Raw genomic sequence first — 22,270 nt, forward strand, 5'->3', positions numbered from 1 at the left:
GAGTTTTGGGCACCGGAAGAATGGTCTTTTTAAAACAGGGCACAGCTGTTAGCTTGCTCCAATTCTGGGTTGCTGTCATTGGTTTTGGGGTTTCAGCTGACTTTTGGTTTCTTGAGCGGCAATTTTCTAAATTTTTTCTGGGTCTGAGTTAGTTTTGCCTTATTCCTTCCCAAATTTTGTATTCTGACACAATGCAACAAATAGACATTTACAGATTATAAATCTGCTGGTAACACGCCAATATGATTTTTTTTGTTTTGGAAAATAAAATGGAACACTTTGGCTGAGGGGACAGATATTAATTGCCTCCAAACTGAGTTTCACTGCGATTTTCTGATAAATTCAGTCGGAATTCCACAGGCAGTCAGCTGGAGCTGTGGATGAATCTGGGAACAGCCGATTTCCTTGCGACTAAATCAAGCCCAATATCATTATGGATTCTTGCATTTCTTTGGCTTTTTTCTCATCTTTCTTATTTATCATGGTTTGTAATGAATTTTCTGGTGTGAGCTTTGGTTTTGAGGCTGGCATATTGAGTTCAGGGCACAAGTGGAAGGTTCTTTTTCAATCAGGTCACAGCTGTTGGCCTGCTCCAATTCTGGCTTGCTGTCATTGTTTGGGTGCCTCAGGAGATTTGTGGTTTCTTGAGGGCCAATTTCCTAAATGTTTTCTGGGTCTGAGTCGGTTTTGCCTTCTTATTCCCAAATTTTGTATTCTGATGCAATACAAGCAAGATTTTGGACAGAGTAGCCATTATGAAAGAAAAAAAAAAACACATCAAATTGCCCTTTCAGAATGAGAAATGTAGGCAATATGAACAAGATGTGTTTCTGTGTTTTGGAAAATGACATGGAACCCTTTTGCTGAGGGGACAGATTCTAATTCACTCCAAATTTGGTTTCTTGTGTGGCATTTTCCTGAAAGTTTTCTGGGTCTGTGTTGGTTTTGCCTTTTTCCTTCCCAAATTTTGTATTCTGCCGCAGTAGAAACAAGAGTTTGGACAGAGTAGCCATTTTGTAATGAAAAACACAACAAATAGGCATTTGTAGCTTAGAAATCTACAGGTAACACGACCAAGGTGAGCTTTTGTGTTTTGGAAAATAAAATGGAACACTTTGGCTGAGGTGACAGATATTAATTGCCTCCAAACAGAGTTTCACTGCGATTTTCAGGTTAATTCAATCAGAATTCCACAGGCAGTCAGATGGAGGGGTGGATGAATCCGGGAACAGCCAGTTTCCTTGCAACTGAATCAAGCCCAATATCATTCTGGATTCTTGCATTTCTTTGCCTTTTTTCTCATTTTTGTTATTTATCATGATTTGTAATGAATTTTCTGATGTGAGCTTTGGTTTTGAGGCTGCAATATGGAGTTCAGGCCACCGGGGGAATGGTCTTTTCCAAACAGGGCACAGCTGTTGGCCTGCTCCAATTCTGGCTTGCTGTCATTGTTTTGGGTGCCTCAGCTGAATTTGGATTTTTGAATGGCAATTTCCTAAACGTTTTCTGGGTCTGAGTTGGTTTTGCCTTCTTCCTTCCCAAATTTTGTATTCTGATGCAATACAAACAAGAGTTTGGACAGAGTAGCCATTATGAAATAAAAAACACATCAAATAGGTGTTTTAAGCTACAGGTAACACGACCAAGGTGAGATTTTGTTTTGAAAAAATAAAATGGAACACTTAGGCTGTGGTGACAGATATTAACTGCCTTCGTTCAGGTTAATTCAGTCAGAATTCCACAGGCTGTCAGCTGGAGGGGTGGATGAATCTGGGAACAGCCGGATTCCTTGCGACAGTATCAAGGCCAATATCATTCTGGATTCTTGCATTTCTTTGGCTTTTTTTCTCATTTTTCTTAGTTATCATGGTTTGTAATGAATTTTCTGATGTGAGCTTTGGTTTTGAGGCTGGCATATGGAGTTGAGGGCACAAGAGGAAGGTTCTTTTTCAATCAGGGCACAGCTGTTGGCTTGCTCCAATTCTGGCTTGCTGTCATTGTTTTGGGTGCCTCCGCCGATTTGTGGTTTCTTGAGCGGCAATTTCCTAAATGTTTTCTGGGTCTGAGTTGGTTTTCCTTCCTCCTTCCCAAATTTTGTATTCTGACACAATACAAACAAGAGTTTGGACAGAGTAGCCATTAGGAAATAAAAAACACAACAAATAGGCTATTGAAGATACAGGTAACACGACCAAGGTGAGATTTTGTGTTTTGGAAAATAAAATGGCACACTTTGGCTGTGGTGACAGATATTAACTGCCTCCGTTCAGGTTAATTCAGTCAGAATTCCACAGGCAGTCAGCTGGAAGGGTGGATGAATCCGGGAACAGCCGGTTTCCTTGCAACTAAATCCAGCCCAATATCATTCTTGATTCTTGCATTTCTTTGTCTATTTTCTCATTTTTCTTATTTATCATGGTTTGTAATGAATTTTCTGATGTGAGTTTTGGTTTTGAGGCTGCAGTATGGAGTTCAGGGCACCGGAGGAATGGTCTTTTTCAATCAGGGTACAGCTGTTGGCCTGCTCCAATTCTGGCTTGCTGTCATTGTTTTGGGTGCCTCCGCCGATTTGAGGTTTCTTGAGTGGCAATTTCCTAAACGGTTTCTGAGTCTCAGTTGGTTTTGTCCTCTTCCTTCCCAAATTTTGTATTCTGACGCAACAGAAACAAGAGTTTGGACAGAATAGCCATTATGAAATAAAAAACACATGAAATAGGCTTTTGAAAGCTACAGGTAACACGACCAAGGTGAGATTTTGTTTTGGAAAATGAAATGGAACACTTTGGCTGAGGTGACAGATATTAACTGCCTCCGTTCAGGTTAATTCAGTCAATATTCCTCAGGCATCAGCTGGAGAGGTGGATGAATCTGGGAATATACGGTTTCCTTGCGACAAAATCAAGCCCAATATCATTATGAATTCTTGAATTTCTTTGGCCTTTTTCTCATTTTTCTTAATTTTAGTGGTTTGTAATGAATTTTCTGATGTGAGCTTTGGTTTTGAGGCTGGCATATGGAGTTCAGGGCACAAGAGGAAGGTTCTTATTCAATCAGGTCACAGCTGTTGGCTTGCTCCAATTCTGGCTTGCTGTCATTGTTTTGGGTGCCTCTGCCGATTTGAAGTTTCTTGAGCATCAATATCCTAAATGTTTTCTTGGTCTGAGTTGGTTTTCCTTCTTCCTTCCCAAATTTTGTATTCTGACACAATACAAACAAGAGTTTGGACAGAGTAGCCATTAGGAAATAAAAAACACAACAAATAGGCTTTTGAAGATACAGGTAACACGACCAAGGTGAGATTTTGTGTTTTGGAAAATAAAATGGCACACTTTGGCTGTGGTGACAGATATTAACTGCCTCCGTTCAGGTTAATTCAGTCAGAATTCCACAGGCAGTCAGCTGGAAGGGTGGATGAATCCCGGAACAGCCGGTTTCCTTGCAACTAAATCCAGCCCAATATCATTCTTGATTCTTGCATTTCTTTGTCTATTTTCTCATTTTTCTTATTTATCATGGTTTGTAATGAATTTTCTGATGTGAGCTTTGGTTTTGAGGCTGCAGTATGGAGTTCAGGGCACCGGAGGAATGGTCTTTTTCAATCAGGGTACAGCTGTTGGCCTGCTCCAATTCTGGCTTGCTGTCATTGTTTTGGGTGCCTCCGCCGATTTGAGGTTTCTTGAGTGGCAATTTCCTAAACGGTTTCTGAGTCTCAGTTGGTTTTGTCATCTTCCTTCCCAAATTTTGTATTCTGACGCAACAGAAACAAGAGTTTGGACAGAATAGCCATTATGAAATAAAAAACACATGAAATAGGCTTTTGAAAGCTACAGGTAACACGACCAAGGTGAGATTTTGATTTGGAAAATGAAATGGAACACTTTGGCTGAGGTGACAGATATTAACTGCCTCCGTTCAGGTTAATTCAGTCAATATTCCTCAGGCATCAGCTGGAGAGGTGGATGAATCTGGGAATATACGGTTTCCTTGCGACAAAATCAAGCCCAATATCATTATGAATTCTTGAATTTCTTTGGCCTTTTTCTCATTTTTCTTAATTTTAGTGGTTTGTAATGAATTTTCTGATGTGAGCTTTGGTTTTGAGGCTGGCATATGGAGTTCAGGGCACAAGAGGAAGGTTCTTATTCAATCAGGTCACAGCTGTTGGCTTGCTCCAATTCTGGCTTGCTGTCATTGTTTTGGGTGCCTCCGCCGATTTGAAGTTTCTTGAGCATCAATATCCTAAATGTTTTCTTGGTCTGAGTTGGTTTTCCTTCTTCCTTCCCAAATTTTGTATTCTGACACAATACAAACAAGAGTTTGGACAGAGTAGCCATTAGGAAATAAAAAACACAACAAATAGGCTTTTGAAGATACAGGTAACACGACCAAGGTGAGATTTTGTGTTTTGGAAAATAAAATGGCACACTTTGGCTGTGGTGACAGATATTAACTGCCTCCGTTCAGGTTAATTCAGTCAGAATTCCACAGGCAGTCAGCTGGAAGGGTGGATGAATCCCGGAACAGCCGGTTTCCTTGCAACTAAATCCAGCCCAATATCATTCTTGATTCTTGCATTTCTTTGTCTATTTTCTCATTTTTCTTATTTATCATGGTTTGTAATGAATTTTCTGATGTGAGCTTTGGTTTTGAGGCTGCAGTATGGAGTTCAGGACACCGGAGGAATGATCTTTTTCAATCAGGGTACAGCTGTTGGCCTGCTCCAATTCTGGCTTGCTGTCATTGTTTTGGGTGCCTCCGCCGATTTGAGGTTTCTTGAGTGGCAATTTCCTAAACGGTTTCTGAGTCTCAGTTGGTTTTGTCCTCTTACTTCCCAAATTTTGTATTCTGACACAACAGAAACAAGAGTTTGGACAGAATAGCCATTATGAAATAAAAAACACATGAAATAGGCTTTTGAAAGCTACAGGTAACACGACCAAGGTGAGATTTTGTTTTGGAAAATGAAATGGAACACTTTGGCTGTGGGGACAGATATTAACTGCCTCCGTTCAGGTTAATTCAGTCAATATTCCTCAGGCATCAGCTGGAGAGGTGGATGAATCTGGGAATATACGGTTTCCTTGCGACAAAATCAAGCCCAATATAATTATGAATTCTTGAATTTCTTTGGCCTTTTTCTCATTTTTCTTAATTTTAGTGGTTTGTAATGAATTTTCTGATGTGAGCTTTGGTTTTGAGGCTGGCATATGGAGTTCAGGGCACAAGAGGAAGGTTCTTATTCAATCAGGTCACAGCTGTTGGCTTGCTCCAATTCTGGCTTGCTGTCATTGTTTTGGGTGCCTCCACCGATTTGAAGTTTCTTGAGCATCAATATCCTAAATGTTTTCTTGGTCTGAGTTGGTTTTCCTTCTTCCTTCCCAAATTTTGTATTCTGACACAATACAAACAAGAGTTTGGACAGAGTAGCCATTAGGAAATAAAAAACACAACAAATAGGCTTTTGAAGATACAGGTAACACGACCAAGGTGAGATTTTGTGTTTTGGAAAATAAAATGGCACACTTTGGCTGTGGTGACAGATATTAACTGCCTCCGTTCAGGTTAATTCAGTCAGAATTCCACAGGCAGTCAGCTGGAGGGGTGGATGAATCCGGGAATAGCCGGTTTCCTTGAAACTAAATGAAGCCCAATATCATTATGGATTCTTGCATTTCTTTGGCTTTATTCTGATATTTCTTATTTATCATGGTTTGTAATGAATTTTCTGATGTGAGCTTTGGTTTTGAGGCTGCAATATGGAGTTCAGGGCACCGGAGGAATGGTCTTTTTCAATCAGGGCACAGCTGCTGGCTTGCTCCAATTCTGGCTTGCTGTCATTGTTTTGGGTGCCTCCGCCGATTTGAGGTTTCTTGAGTGGCAATTTCCTAAATGGTTTCTGAGTCTCAGTTGGTTTTGTCCTCTTCCTTCCCAAATTTTGTATTCTGACGTAATACAAGCAAGATTTTGGACAGAATAGACATTATGAAATAAAAAACACATCAAATAGGCTTTTGAAAGCTACAGGTAACAAGACCAAGGTGAGATTTTGTGTTTTGGAAAAAGATATGGAACACTTTTGCTGAGGTGACAGATATTAATTGCCTCCAAACCGAGTTTCACAGCGAATTTCATTTTAATACAGTCAGAAACCACAGACACTCAGCTGGGAGGTATAGAAGAATCTGGAAACAGCCATTAACAAGGGAATAAATCAAGCCCAATATCACTAAGAACTCCTGCATTTCTTTGGATTTTTTCTGATTTTTCTTATTTATCATGGTTTGTAATGAATTTTCTGATCTGAGCTTTGGTTTTGAGGCTGCAATATCGAGTTCAGGACACCGGAGGAATGGTCTTTTTCAATCAGGGCACAGCTGTTGGCTTGCTCCAATTCTGTCTTGCTTTCAAGGTTTTGGCTTCCTCAGTGGCCCTTTGTTTCTTGAGCGGCAATTTCCTAAATGTTTTCTGGGTCTGAGTTGGTTTTGCCTTCTTCCTTCCCAAATTTTGTAATCTGACGCAATACAAACAAGAGTTTGGGCAGAGTAGCCATTATGAAATAAAAAAACACGACAAATATGTGTTTGAAGCTTAGAAATCTACAGGTAACACAACCAAGGTGAGTTTTTGTGTTTTGGAAAATCAAATGGAACACTTTGACTGAGGTGACAGATATTAATTGCCTCCAAACTGAGTTTCCCTGCGATTTTCAGGTTAATTCAGTCAGAATTCCACAGGCAGTCAGCTGGAGGGGTGGATGAATCCGGGAACAGCTGGTTTCCTTGCAACTAAATCAAGCCGAATATCATTCTGGATTCTTGCATTTATTTGGCTTTTTTCTCATTTTTGTTATTTATCATGGTTTGTAATGAATTTTCTGATGTGAGCTTTGGTTTTGAGGCTGCAATATGGAGTTCAGGCCACCGGGGGAATGGTCTTTTTCAAACAGGGCACAGCTGTTGACCTGCTCCAATTCTGGCTTGCTGTCATTGTTTTGGGTTCCTCAGCGGCCGTTTTTTTCTTGAGCGGCAATTTCCTAAATGTTTTCTGGGTCTGAGTTGGTTTTGCCTTCTTCCTTCCCAAATTTTGTAATCTGACGCAATAGAAACAAAAGTTTGGGCAGAGTAGCCATTATGAAATAAAAAACACAACAAATAGGCGTTTTAAGCTTAGAAATCTACAGGTAACACAACCAAGGTGAGCTTTTGTGTTTTGGAAAATCAAATGGAACACTTTGGCTGAGGTGACAGATATTAATTGCCTCCAAATTGAGTTTCACTGCGATTTTCAGGTTAATTCAGTCAGAATTCCACAAGCTGTCAGCTGGAGGGGTGGATGAATCCGGGAACAGCCGGTTTCCTTGCGACTAAATCAAGCCCAATATCATTATGGATTCTTGCATTTCTTTGGCTTTTTTCTCATTTTTCTTATTTATCATGGTTTGTAATGAATTTTCTGATGTGATCTTTGGTTTTGAGGCTGCAATATGGAGTTCAGGGCACCGGAGGAATGGTCTTTTTCAATCAGGGCACAGCTGTTGGCCTGCTCCAATTCTGGCTTGCTGCCATTTATTTGGGTGCCTCAGCTGACTTTCGGTTTCTTGAGTGGCAATTTCCTAAATGTTTTCTGGGTCTGAGTTGGTTTTGCCGTCTTCCTTCCCAAATTTTCTTTTCTGATGGCATACAAACAAGACTTTGGACAGAGTAGAAATTATGAAATAAATAACACATCAAATAGGCTTTTGAAAGCTACAGGTAACACGACCAAGGTGAGATTTTGTGTTTTGTAAAAAGAGATGGAACACTTTTGCTGAGGTGACAGATATTAATTTCCTCCAAACCGAGTTTCACAGCGAATTTCATTTTAATTCAGTCAGAAACCACAGACACTCAGCTGGGAGGTGTAGAAGAATCTGGAAACAGCCATTAACAAGGGAATAAATCAAGCCCAATATCACTAAGAACTCCTGCATTTCTTTGGATTTTTTCTGATTTTTCTTTTTTTATCATGGTTTGTAATGAATTTTCTGATCTGAGGTTTGGTTTTGAGGTTGCAATATCGAGTTCAGGACACCGGAGGAATGGTCTTTTTCAATCAGGGCAAAGCTGTTGGCTTGCTCCAATTCTGTCTTGCTTTCAAAGATTTGGGTTCCTCAGCGGCCCTTTGTTGCTTGAGCGGCAATTTCCTAAATGTTTTCTGGGTCTGAGTTGGTTTTGCTTTATTCCTTCCCAATATTTGTATTCTGCCCACATACAAACAAGAGTTTGGGCAGAGTAGCCATTATGAAACAAAAAACACAACAAATAGGCGTTTGAAGCTTAGAAATCTACAGGTAACACGACCGAGGTGAGTTTTTGTGTTTTAGAAAATAAAGTGGAACACTTTAGCTGAGGTGACAGTTATTAATTGCTTCCAAATTGAGTTTCACTGCGATTTTCAGGTTAATTCAGTCAGAATTCCACAGGCAGTCAGCTGCAGGGTTGGATGAATCCGGGAACAGCCGGTTTCCTTGCGAACAAATCCAGCCCAATATCATTCTGGATTCTTGCATTTTGGGGTATTTTCTCATTTTTCTTATGTATGAAGGTTTGTAATGAATTTTCTGATGTGAGCTTTGGTTTTGAGGCTGCAATATGGAGATCAGGGCACCGGAGGAATGGTCTTTTTCAATCAGGGCAGAGCTGCTGGCTTGCTCCAATTCTGGCTTGCTGTCATTGTTTTGGGTGCCTCCGCCGATTTGAGGTTTCTTGAGTGGCAATTTCCTAAACGTTTTCTGAGTCTCAGATGGTTTTGTCCTCTTACTTCCCAAATTTTGTATTCTGACGCAATACAAGCAAGATTTTGGACAGAATAGACATTATGAAATAAAAAACACATCAAATAGGCTTTGGAAAGCTACAGGTAACACGACCAAGGTGAGATTTTGTGTTTTGTAAAAAGACATGGAACACTTTTGCTGAGGTGACAGATACTAATTGCCTCCAAACCGAGTTTCACAGCGAATTTCATTTTAATTCAGCAGAAACCACAGACACTCAGCTGGGAGGTGTAGAAGAATCTGGAAACAGCCATTAACAAGGGAATAAATCAAGCCCAATATCACTAAGAACTCCTGCATTTCTTTGGATTTTTTCTGATTTTTCTTATTTATCATGATTTGTAATGAATTTTCTGATCTGAGGTTTGGTTTTGAGGTTGCAATATCGAGTTCAGGACACCGGAGGAATGGTCTTTTTCAATCAGGGCAAAGCTGTTGGCTTGCTCCAATTCTGTCTTGCTTTCAAAGTTTTGGGTTCCTCAGCGGCCCTTTGTTGCTTGAGCGGCAATTTCCTAAATGTTTTCTGGGTCTGAGTTGGTTTTGCCTTCTTCCTTCCCAAATTTTGTATTCTGACGCCATGCAAACAAGAGTTTCGGCAGGGTAGCCATTATGAAATAAAAAACACCACAAATAGGCTTTTGAAGCTTAGAAATCTACAGGTAACACAACAAAGGTGAGTTTTTGTGTTTTGGAAAATAAAATGGAACACTTTGGCTGAGGTGACAGATATTAATTGCCTCCAAACTGAGTTTCACTGCAATTTTCAGGTTAATTCAGTCAGAATTCCACAGGCAGTCAGCAGGAGGGGTGGTTGAATCCGGGAACAGCCCGTTTTCTTGCGACTAAATGAAGCCCAATATCATTATGGATTGTTGATTTCTTTGGCTTTTTTCTCATTTTTCTTATTTATCATGGTTTGTAATGAATTTTCTGGTGTGAGCTTTGGTTTTGAGGCTGTAATATGGAGTTCAGGGCACCGGGGGAACGGTCTTTTTCAAACAGAGCACAGCTGTTGGCCTGCTCCAATTCTGGCTTGCTGTCATTGTTTTGGGTGCCTCCGCCAATTTGAGGTTTTTTGAGCAGCAATTTCCTAAAAGTTTTCTGGGTCTGAGTTGGTTTTGCCTTCTACCTTCCCAAATTTTGTATTCTGACGCAATACAAACAAGAGTTTGGGCAGAGTGGCCATTATGAAATAAAAACGCAACAAATAGGTTTTGAAGCTTCGAAATCCAGAGGCAACATGACCAAGGTGAGTTTTTGTGTTTTGGAAAATCAAATGGAACAGTTTGGCTGAGGTGACATATATTAATTGCCTCCAAACTGAGTTTCACTGCGATTTTCCGGTTAATTCAGTCAGAATTCCACAGGCAGTCAGCTGGAGGGGTGGATGAATCTGGGAACAGCCGGTTTCCTTGAAACTAAATCCAGCCCAACATCATTATGGATTCTTGCATTTCTTTGGCTTTTGTCTCATTTTTCTGATTTATCATGGTTTGTAATGAATTTTCTGATGTGAGCTTCGGTTTTGAGGCTGGCATATGGAGTTCAGGGCACAAGAGGAAAGTTCTTATTCAATCAGGGCACAGCTGCTGGGTTACTCCAATTCTGGTTTACTGTCATTGTTTTGGTTGCCTCCGCCGATTTGAGGTTTCTTGAGCATCAATTTCCTAAATGTTTTGTTCGTCTGAGTTGGTTTTCCTTCTTCCTCCAAAATTTTGTATTCTGACCCAATACAAACAAGAGTTTGGACAGACTTGCCATTTTGCCATAAAATAAACACAATAAATAGGCGTTTGAAGCTTAGAAATCCACAGGTAATACGACCAAGGTGAGTTTTTGTGTTTTGGAAAATAAAATGGGACACTTTGGCTGAGGTGACAGATATTAATTGCCTCCAAACTGAGTTTCCCTGCGATTTTCCGGATAATTCCGTCAGAATTCCACAGGCAGTCAGCTGGAGGGGTGGATGAATCTGGGAATACCCGGTTTCCTTTTGACTAAATCAAGCCCAATATCATTATGGATTCTTGCGTTTCTTTGGCTTTTTTCTCATTTTTCTTATGTATCATGGTTTGTAATGAGTTTTCTGATGTGAGCTTTGGTTTTAAGCTGGCATATTCAGTTCAGGGCACCAGAGGAAGGTTGTTTTTCAATCAGGACACAGCTGTTGGCCTGCTCCAATTCTGGCTTGCTGTCATTGTTTTGGGTGCCTCAGCTGATTTGTGGATTTTTGAGTGGCAATATCCTAAATGTTTTCTGGGTCTGAGTTAGTTTTGCATTCTTATTCCCAAATTTTGTATTCTGATGCAATACAAGCAAGATTTTGACAGAGTAGCCATTATGAAAGAAAAAAAAAAAAACAAAGCAAATTGGCCTTTCATGTTTAGAACTGTACAGGCAACACAATCAAGATGAGTTTCTGTGTTTTGGAAAATGACTTGGACTCCTTCTGCCGAGGGGACAGATACTAATTTCCTCCAAATTGAGTGTGAGTGCAATTTTGAGGTGAATTCAATCAGAATTCCAAAGTCAGTCTGTTTAAGGGTGGGATGAATCCTGAAACAGCCAGTTTCCTTGTGTCTAAATCCAGCCAAATATCACAAAGAACTCTTGCATTTCTTTGGCTTTTTCACATTTCCCTTATTTATCATGGTTTGTAATGAATTTTCTGATGTGAGCTTTGGTTTTGAGGCTGCAATATGGAGTTCATGGCACAAGAGAATGGTTCTTTTTCAATTGGGGCACAGTTGTTGGCTTGCTCCAATTCTGGCTTGCTGTCATTGTTGGGTGCCTCAGCTGACTTTTGCTTTCTTGAGGGTCAGTTTGCTGAATATTTTCTGGGTCTGAGTTGGTTTTCCCTTCTTCATACCCAAATTGTGTATTCTCATGCAATACAAGCAAGATTGTGGACAGAGTAGCCATTATGAAAGAAAACAAAAAACACAGCAAATTGGCCTTTCAGGATTAGAAATCTACAGGCAACATGACCAAGATGAGTTTCTGTGGTTTGGAAAATGATATGGAATCCTTCTGCTGAGGGGAGAGATACTAATTCATCCAAATTGAATGTGAGTGGGATTTTGAGGTGAATTCAATCAGAAGTCCAAAGTCAGTCTGTGCATGGGGGGATGAATCTGGAAACAGCCAGGTTCCTTTTGTCTAATCCCGCCAAGTATCACAAAGGACTCTTGCATTTCTTTGGCTTTTTCACATTTCCATTATTTATCATGGTTTGTAATGAATTTTCTGATGTGAGCTTTGGTTTTGAGGCTGCAATATGGAGTTCAGGGTAACGGAGGAATGGTCTTTTTCAAACAGGGCACAGCTGTTGGCCTGCTCCAATTCTGGCTTGCTGTCATTGTTTTGAGTGCCTCAGCCGATTTGTGGTTTCTTGAGCGGCGATTTCCTAAATGTTTTCGGGGTCTGAGTTGGTTTTGCCTTCTTCCTTCCCAAATTATGTATTCTGATGGCACACAAACAAGAGTTTGGGTAGATTAGCCATTATGAAATAAAAAAACACAAGAAATAGGCGTTTAAACCTACAAAATCTACTGGTAACTTGACCAAAGTGAGTTTTTGTGTTTTGGAAAAACAAATGGAACACTTTGGCTGAGGTGACAGATAGTAATTGGCTCCAAACTGAGTTTCACTGCAATTTTCAGGTGAATTCAGTCAGAATTCCACAGGCAGTGAGCTGGAGCAGAGGATGAATCCGGGAACAGCCGGTTTCCTTGTGACTAATAAGGCCAAATGTCACTATGGATTCTTGCATTTCTTTGGCTTTTTTCTCTGTTTTCTTATTTATCATGGTTTGTAATGAATTTTCTGATGTGAGCTTTGGTTTGTGGCTGAATATGTAGTTCAGGGCACCAGAGGAATGGTCTTTTTCAAACAGGGCACAGCTGTTGGCCTGCTCCAATTCTGGCTTCCTGTCATTGTTTTGAGTACCTCAGCCGATTTGTGGATTCTGAGGGGCAATTTCATAAATGTTTTCTGGGTCTGAGTTGGTTTTGCCTTCTTCCTTCCCAAATTTTGTATTCTGACGGCATACAAACAAGAGTTTGGGGAGAGTAGCCATTATGAAATGAAACACACAACAAATAGGCATTTGAAGCTTAGAAATCTACAGGTAACACGACCAAGGTGAGTTTTTGTGTTTTGGAAAATCAAATGGAACACTTTGGCTGAGGTGACAGATATTAATTGCCTCCAAACTGAGTTTCACTGTGATTTTCAAGTTAATTCAGTCAGAATTCCACAGGCAGTCAGCTGGACGGGTGGATGAATCCGGGAACAGCCGGTTTCCTTTTGACTGAATCAAGCTCAATATCATTATGGATTCTTGCATTTCTTTGGCTTTTTTCTCTGATTTCCTATTTATCATGGTTTGTAATGAATTTTCTGATGTGAGCTTTGGTTTTGTGGCTGCAATATGGAGTTTAGGGCACCGGGGGAATGGTCTTTTTCAAACAGGGCACAGCTGTTGACCTGCTCCAATTCTGGCTTGCTGTCATTGTTTTGGGTGCCTCAGCCGATATGTGGTTTGTGAGCGGCAATTTCCTAAATGTTTTCTGGGTCTGAGTTGGTTTTGCCTTCTTCCTACCCAAATTTTGTATTCTGACGCCATACAAACAAGAGTTTCGGCAGAGTAGCCATTATGAAATAGAAAAACACAACAAATAGGCATTTGAAGCTTGTAAATCTACAGGTAACACAACCAAGGTGAGTTTTTGTGTTTTGGAAAATCAAATGGAACACTTTGGCTGAGGTGACAGATATTAATTGCCTCCAAAGTGAGTTTCACTGTGATTTTCAGGTTAATTCAGTCAGAATTACACATGCAGTCAGCTGGAGGGGTGGATGATTCCAGGAACAGCCGGTTTCCTTGCGACTGAATCAAGCCCAATATCATTATGGATTCTTGCTTTTCTTTTCTTTTTTCTGCTTTTTCTTATTTATCATGGTTTGTAATGAATTTTCTGATGTGAGCTTTGGTTTTGAGGCTGGCATATTGAGTTCAGGGCAGAAGAGGAAGGTTCTTTTTCAAAGAGGGCACAGCTGTTGGCTTGCTCTAATTCTGGCTTGCTGTCATTGCTTTGGGTGCCTCAGCTAACTTTTGGTTTCTTGAGCGGCAATTTCCTGAATATTTTCTGGGTCTGAGTTGGTTTTGCCTTCTTCCTTCTGAAATTTTGTATTCTGACGCCAAACAAACAAGAGTTTGGGCAGAGTAGCCATTATGAAATAAAAAACACAACAAATAGGCGTTTGAAGCTTAGAAATTTACAGGTAACATGACCAAGGTGATTTTTTGTGTTTTGGAAAATAAAATGGAACACTTTGGCTGAGGTGACAGATATTAATTGCCTCCAAACTGAGTTTCACTGCGATTTTCAGGTTAATTCAGTCAGAATTCCACAGGCAGTCAACTGGAGGGGTGAATGAATCCGCGAACAGCCGGCTTCCATGTGACTAAATCAAGCCCAATAACATTACGGATTCTTGCATTTCTTTGGCTTTTTTCTCCTTTTTCTTATTTATCATGGTTTGTAATGAATTTTCTGATATGAGCTTTGGTTTTGAGGCTGCAAAATGGAGTTCAGGGAGCAAGAGGAATGTTCTGTTTCAAACAGGGCACAGCTATTGGCCTACCTCAATTCTGGCTTGCTTTCATTGTTTGGGATCCTCAGCTGATTTGTGGTTTCTTGAGTGGCAATTTGCGAAATGTTTTCTGGGTCTGAGTTGTTTTTCCCGTCTTCCTTCCCAAATTTTGTATTCTGATGCCATACAAACAAGAGTTTGGGTAGAATAGCCATTATGAAATAAAAAACACAACAAATAGGCATTTGAAGTTTAGAAATCTACAGGTAACACGACCAAGGTGAGTTTTTGTGTTTTGCAAAATAAAATGGAACACTTTAGCTGAGGTGACAAATATTAATTGTCTCCAAAATGAGTTTCACTGCTATTTTGAGGTTAATTCAGTAAGAATTCCATAGGCAGTCAGCTGGAGGGGTGGATGAATCCGGGAGCAGCCGGTTTCCTTGCGACTATATCAAGCCCGATATCATTACGGATTCTTGCATTTCTTTGTCTTTTTTCTCCTTTTTCTTATTTATCATGGTTTGTAATGAATTTTCTGATGTGAGCTTTGGTTCTGAGGCTGGCATATTGAGTTCAGGGTACAAGAGGAAGGTTCTTTTTCAAACAGGGTACAGCTGTTGGCTTGCTCCAATTATGGCTTGCTGTCATTGTTGTGGGTGCCTCAGCTGACTTGGTTTCTTGAGTGGCAATTTCCTAAATGTTTTCTGGGCCTGAGTTGGTTTTGCCTTCTTCCTTCCCAAATTTTGTATTCTGACGCCATACAAACAAGAGTTTGGGCAGCGTAGCCATTATGAAATAAAAAACACAACAAATAGGCATTTGAAGCTTAGAAATCTACAGGTAACACGACCAAGGTGAGTTTTTGTGTTTTGGAAAATCAAATGGAACACTTTGGCTGAGGTGACAGATATTAATTGCCTACAAACTGAGTTTCACTGCGATTTTCAGGTTAATTCAGTCAGAATTCCACAGGCAGTGAGCTGGAGCAGAGGATGAATCCAGCGACAGCCGGTTTCCTTGTGACTAATAAGGCCAAATGTCATTATGGATTCTTGCATTTCTTTGGCTTTTTTCTCATTTTTCTTATTTATCATGGTTTGTAACGAATTTTCTGATGTGAGCTTTGGTTTTATGGCGGCAATATGGAGTTCAGGGCACCGGGGGAATGGTCTTTTTCAAACAGGGCACAGCTGTTGGCCTGCTCCAATTCTGGCTTGTTGTCATTGTTTTGGTGCCTCAGCCGATATGTGGTTTGTGAGCGGCAATTTCCTAAATGTTTTCTGGGTCTGAGTTGGTTTTCCCTTCTTCCTTCGAAATTTTCTATTCTGACGCCATACAAACAAGACTGTGGGCATAGTAGCCATTATGAAATAAAAAACACAACACATAGGCGTTTGAAGCTTAGAAATCTACAGGTAACACGACCAAGGTGAGTTTTTGTGTTTTGGAAAATCAAATGGAACACTTTGGCTGAGGTGACAGATATTAATTGCCTCCAAACTGAGTTTCACTGCGATTTTCAGGTTAATTCAGTCAGAATTACACAGGCAGCCAGCTGGAGGGGTGGATGATTCCGGGAACAGCCGGTTTCCTTGCGACTGAATCAAGCCCAATATCATTATGGATTCTTGCTTTTCTTTTGGTTTTTTCTCCTTTTTCTTATTTATCATGGTTTGTAATGAATTTTCTGATGTGAGCTTTGGTTCTGAGGCTGGCATATTGAGTTCAGGGCAGAAGAGGAAGGTTCTTTTTCAAATAGGGCACAGCTGTTGGCTTGCTCTAATTCTGGCTTGCTGTCATTGCTTTGGGTGGCTCAGCTGAATTTTGGTTTCTTGAGCGGCAATTTCCTAAATGTTTTCTGGGTCTGAGTTGGTTTTGCCTTATTCCTTCCGAAATTTTGTATTCTGACGCCAAACAAACAAGAGTTTGGGCAGAGTAGCCATTATGAAATAAAAAACACAACTAATAGGCGTTTGAAGCTTAGAAATCTACAGGTAACACGACCAAGGTGAGTTTTTGTGTTTTAGAAAATGAAATGGAACAGTTTGGTTGAAGTGACAGATATTAATTGCCTCCAAACTGAGTTTCACTGCGATTTTCAGGTTAATTCAGTCAGAATTCCACAGGCAGTCAGCTGGAGCAGTGGATGAATCCGGGAACAGCCGGTTTCCTTGCGACTATATCAACTCTGATTTCATTATGGATTCTTCCATTTCTTTGGCTTTTTTCTCCTTTTTCTTATTTATCATGGTTTGTAATGAATTTTCCGATGTGAGCTTTGGTTTTGAGGCTGCAATATGGACTTCAGGGCACCGGAGGAATGGACTTTTTCAAACAGGGCTCAGCTGTTGGCCTGCTTCAATTCTGGCTTGCTGTCATTGTTTTGGGTGCCTCAACCGATTTGTGGTTTCTTGAGCAGTAATTTGCTAAATATTTTCTGGGTCTGAGTCGGTTTTAACTTCTTCCTTCCCAAATTTTGTATTCTGACGCAATACAAACAAGACTGTGGGCAGAGTAGCCATTATGAAATAAAACACAAAACAAATAGGCGTTTGAAGCTTAGAAATCTACAGGTAACACAACCAAGGTGAGTTTTTGTGTTTTGGAAAATCAAATGGAACACTTTGGCTGAGGTGACAGATATTAATTGCCTCCAAACTGAGTTTCCCTGCGATTTTCAGGTTAATTCAGTCAGAAATCCACAGGCCATCAGCTGGAGGGGTGGATGAATCCGGAAACAGCCGGTTTCCTTGCGACTGAATCAAGCCCAATATCATTATGCATTCTTGGAATTCTTTGGCTTTTTTCTCATTTTTCTTATTTATCATGGTTTGTAATGAATTTTCTGATGTGAGCTTTGGTTTTGAGGCTGCAATATGGAGTTCAGGGCACAAGAGGAAGGTTCTTTTTCAAAAAGGGTAAAGCTGTTGGCTTGCTCCAATTCTGGCTTGCTGTCATTGTTTTGGGTGCCTCAGCCGATTTGTGGTTTCTTGAGCGGCAATTTCCTAAATGTTTTCTGTGTCTCAGTTTGTTTTGCCTTCTTCCTTCCCAAATGTTGTATTCTGACGCAATACAAACAAGAGTTTGGACAGAGTAGCCATTATGAATTAAAAAAGACAGCTAATAGGTATTTGAAGCTTAGAAATTTACAGGCAACATGACCAAGGTGAGTTTTTGTGTTTTGGAAAATCAAATGGAACACTTTGGCTGAGGTGACAGATATTAATTGCCTCCAAACTGAGTTTCACTGTGATTTTCAGGTTAATTCAGTCAGAATTCCACAAGCAGTCAGCTGGAGGGGTGAATGAATCCGGGAACGGCCGGTTTCCCTGCGACTAAATCAAGCCCAATATCATTATGGATTCTTGCATTTCTTTGGCTTTTTTCTCTTTTTTCTTATGTATCATGGTTTGTAATGAATTTTTTGATGTGAGCTTTTGTTTTGAGGCGGCAATATTGAGTTCAGGGCACAAGAGGAATGGTCTTTTTCAATCAGGGCACAGCTGTTGGCTTGCTCCAATTCTGGCTTGCTGTCCTTGTTTTGGGTGCCTCAGCTGACTTTTGGTTTCTTGAGTGGCAATTTCCTACATGTTTTCTGGGTCTGAGTCAGTTTTGCCTTCTTCCTTCCCAAATTTTGTATTCTGATGCAATACAAGCAATATTTTGGATAGAGTTAGCTCTGTGTCCATTCTTCTGTCTCTTTACTAGATGAATAAAAAGACAGTGTAAAATGATTTGTAAAGAACTATAAGGGGTCAGCGCTGTGCTGCTGCTGCCAATTGAGGAGTGAAGCAGGAGATGGAAAACACCTCTCTCTCTCTCTCTCTCTCTCTCTGTGCCTCTCCTTCTCTGTTACTCTGACTTCTAAATAAAAAAATGAATCTTAAAAGAAGTATAAACATCAATAAAACACAAATGAAAATTGTATTCTCAAAACTGGATATTAAACCATGCCTTCTACACCTCTGTTAAAAGTTACATTCTATCATAGTCATTTATGATTTCTAGGGCCAAAGTAGTAAATAAGATTTTTCTGGAAGAGACAGAGGTTATGAGGGAGCCAGGATTTGGGGTCAGTTAGCAGAAGTGAGTGTCACTCTTTCAGATTTGATGCAGGAAAGGAACAGCAACTGATCCCTGAGATTTTGGTGTGGGAAGGAAAGGAAGGAGGGACTTAACAAAAGCAAATGCCCTCTGGTTGTGGGCACCCACCCCTGACTGCAGCTTTTCGGAGGAACAGCTGGTGTCTCTAGGGATGCTGCAGCCTGGACTCCATTTCCCAGAGTTCCCAGTAGCTCCGAGGTATTCTGCTTTCCAAATACCTGTGGGCATGCACCTGCCACTGCCAGTCCCTGGGGCTCAGAGTTGGACCAGGGGAGTTCATTCCTTGATCAGTGTCAACCCTGGGGGCTATGCTGCTCCTTCTCTGGCATTTACTGCAACTCCTGCTCTGCACGTGCGATCCCAGGCAGTTTCCGAGTGCTCACCCTGAGCCTGCCTCCTGCTGCTTCTTCCCTCTTCATCCACCAACTGTGGGTCCCACATGCCAGGGACTCTCTTCTCCACACTCCCAATTTCACTCCCCGTGTATCTGGAAGAAAGGGTACCTGCTCCAGGGACTTTCTGCTGCAGGTTTGGCATGCAGGAAGGGGCGGAGACACATGTGGGAGAAGTGTGCCAGTGATCCTGGCAGCTTCTCCCGAGGTCAGGGCTGGGACCCGGGCTGCTCTGTCTCCCACCTCTATTTCCCAGGCTCAAAGTGCCCGGACTCTCTCCTGCAGTACCTCACCTAAACTGTCCCTAATGTGCTTTATTTAGTGGTTACAGGAGAGAGGGGGCAGTGTTCTGGGAACCTGCACTCACAGGGAAGGAAGGCAGAAAGACTCCTGATCTCCACAGTTAAATAAGCCGGGTTCCCACTGTGGGTGGTCTCAGAATGCAGTCTGGCCTGGTCTCTTGATGTTTCCTGGGCTGGTTCCTGCAGGGTGGGGCTGGATGGCCCTCAGGAGGGAGCCTGGGGCAGCAGAGGGGTGGGCAGGAGGATCTGTCTAGGATCTGCCCCACTGCTCTCATCCTGCACCTCATCTTCCTGGTGGGGAGCAGTGTGAAGCGTGAATAGCTGCTTTGTGTGTTGATCCCTCTCAAGTATTAATTATCAAATTTTTCCAATGTGGAATTTGAAGCTGTTCCAGAAACATGGGGTGGGAAATCTCCCTTCTTTCAAACAGGCACAGAGACAGTGGAGGATCCAAGGAGTTTCTATTAATGGCCCTAGGCTCAGCTGGAATGATTTCCTGAGAATTGAGCATCAAATTCAAGTTTCTTAGCTGTTACAGCATTGGTGGGTTTAAATGGCAGCCTACATGATTAGAACCACATTTCCAATGGTCAGTGGGTCCAGTATGTTTGTAAAAGAGATGCCAGGGACAGATTTATTAGGACAGATTTATGACTGGAGTTTACAAAAGCAGAACTTAGGACATCTTCCCTCCCTAGACAAGATTTCAGTGGGCAGCTGTTTCACTCATTAATTGTGAGCATCCACTTTTAAAGGTTTGTGTTGGATGGGGTCCACTTCTCTTTCTTTGATGATGTATTTGGCTGCTTTTCATTTTCTGTCTTCAGCTATCTCTTCTCCTGTTAGCAAGGCTGTCAACTGTTTTGACCTGCCACTGATCCCTTTGCAAAGTGAGAAGGGAACCAAAATTAATGCAAGTCTACTGTGTTGTCAATAACTGGAGCTACTTTTTTAAAGATTTATTTATTCATTTGAAAGAGTTACACAGAGAGGAGAGAGAGAGAGAGAGAAAGAGAGAGAGGTCTTCCATCCGATGGTTCATTCCCCAATTGGCAGCAATAGCTGGAGGTATGCCAATTTGGAGCCAGTAGCCAGGAGCTCCTTCTGAGATGAAGCTGTTTTTTTAAATAATTATTTATTTATTTGAAAGGCAGAACTTTGTCCAGGTCTCATAGGTGGGTGCAGGAGATGAGGGGTTTGGGCCAACTTCTACTGTTTTCCCAGTCCACAGCAGAGAGCTGGATGGGAAGTGCAGCAGCCAGGATCCCAACCGGCACCCATATAGGATGCTGACAAGGCAGCAGTAGCTTTACCCACTATGCAACAGTGCTGCCCACTAACGGGAGCTCTTTTAATCTGAGTTTGCATAAAGAGGAGAATTACAGCATCATAAATACAGATAAGTAACAGTTTTTCTCTGCCCAGCACTTTATATTACCCAGTGCTCCACTGAGAATCTTACATTCCACACTGTGTAATTAAGAAGGCCAGTTACTTATCTTATTTTGGGTTCTGTGTTTAAACCCATGACACTTTTGACATGGGAGGATATTAGTTCTACAATTTCATAGAGACTGGTCTTTGGAAGCATCGATAGAAGTTATAACTGTGAGAGTGGTAAGAAAGAAGAGGGGAAGAAATAAGTGCCCCTTACCTCCCTCAGAGATGTCCACAAGTGCAGTAGACGATATGCCCTTATGGTTGACTTTCTGGGACAAACTGTGTTTGAGTGCTTCACATGTTCTGATAGAAAGGTGTTGCCACCAGGTTTTTAGTATATTTTGTTAGTTTTTAAAGATTTATTTATTTATTTGAAAATCAGAGTTACACAGAGAGAGAAGGAGAGGCAGAGAGAGAGAGAGAGAGAGAGAGAGAGGTCTTCCATCAGGTTCATTTCCCCAATGGCTTCATCATTGTGAACTTTGCTCAGTTCCTGACCTATACCTTTCCTTTAACCTAGTACTTTGCCATGTAGTAGCCCATGAAAACTGCAGACTGCATAAATTAATGAATACTTGGAGGGTTGTGATTTCTTAGAGGAACATCATGAGATAGGAGGAATAAAACAAAACAAAAGTATCCTCCGTATATAGAAGGTACACTGTTTTTGCAAGCCACAGCGAAGAGGAAGAAGCAGGAAAGTAGTGAGACTGGAAAGTTTGCGGCAAAGGTAATAGGCACTGGTCAAGAATTTAACAAGCCCATTAGGAAAACATTAAGGTTTCCTTACTTCCATGTAGACTCTGCCCTCTTATGGTGAACAGGGTCCTCTAAACCCACTTGTTGCACAAATGAAAACCCAAGCATTGTCTTCTCCCACAGATGGAGTCTGCTATTGGTTTTGATTTACATTTCCCTAATGGCTAGTGATATTGGGCATGTTCATCTATGTCTTGACCATTGAGATTTCTTCTTCTGAGAAACATCTGTTTTGATCCTTGCCCATTTCTTAGCTGTACATTTTGCTTCTTATTTGGAGATTTTCCCAGTTCTATATATGTATGTTCTGGCTATCAATCTTTTGTCATAATCAGAGTTTTCAATGTTTCCTGCCATTCTGTCCATTGTATGTTCACTCTGTTGATTACTTTGTTGTGAAGATGTATCTTAATATGATATGCTCAAATTTCTATATTTTATTTTTGTTACTTGTGCTTTTGGAATCTTACCCAAAACTGTTATCTATGCTTATGTTTTATAGTTTCTCATATGTTTACTTAGTTTCTGGTTTTATATTTAGACTTTTAATTCACCTTGAGTTGCTTTTACATAGTGTATGAGGTTTTGGGTATATTTTCAGGCTTCTACATATGGATAATCACTTTCCTTTAAACCATATGCTAAAGGGGTTCTTCTTTCTCCTGTTTGTTTTCTTTCCTTTGTTAAATAGGAGTTGCCTGTAGAAAAGTCGGTTTATTTCAGCTGCCTATACTTTTACACTGAACTATGAGTCTGTTTTCCAACAGTGCTAACACTGTTTCTATATTTTTAAGATTTATTTATTTATTGGAAAGGCCAGATGCTTCTTCCAAGTCTCTCATGTGGGTGCCAGCACC

The 22,270-nt window shown here is 40.9% G+C and overlaps 1 long non-coding RNA gene across 2 annotated transcripts in view; it reads left to right on the top strand.

Moving 5' to 3' along the window:
• Positions 1-22,270, top strand: part of LOC149119980 (uncharacterized) — a 141,725-nt gene that overhangs the window by 102,909 nt on the left and 16,546 nt on the right. The window lies entirely within an intron of this gene.

The sequence above is a fragment of the Oryctolagus cuniculus genome, chromosome 21, assembly GCF_051225735.1.
Source record: "Oryctolagus cuniculus isolate XC-2025 breed Fujian yellow rabbit chromosome 21, ASM5122573v1, whole genome shotgun sequence".
Classification (NCBI taxonomy): domain Eukaryota; kingdom Metazoa; phylum Chordata; class Mammalia; order Lagomorpha; family Leporidae; genus Oryctolagus; species Oryctolagus cuniculus.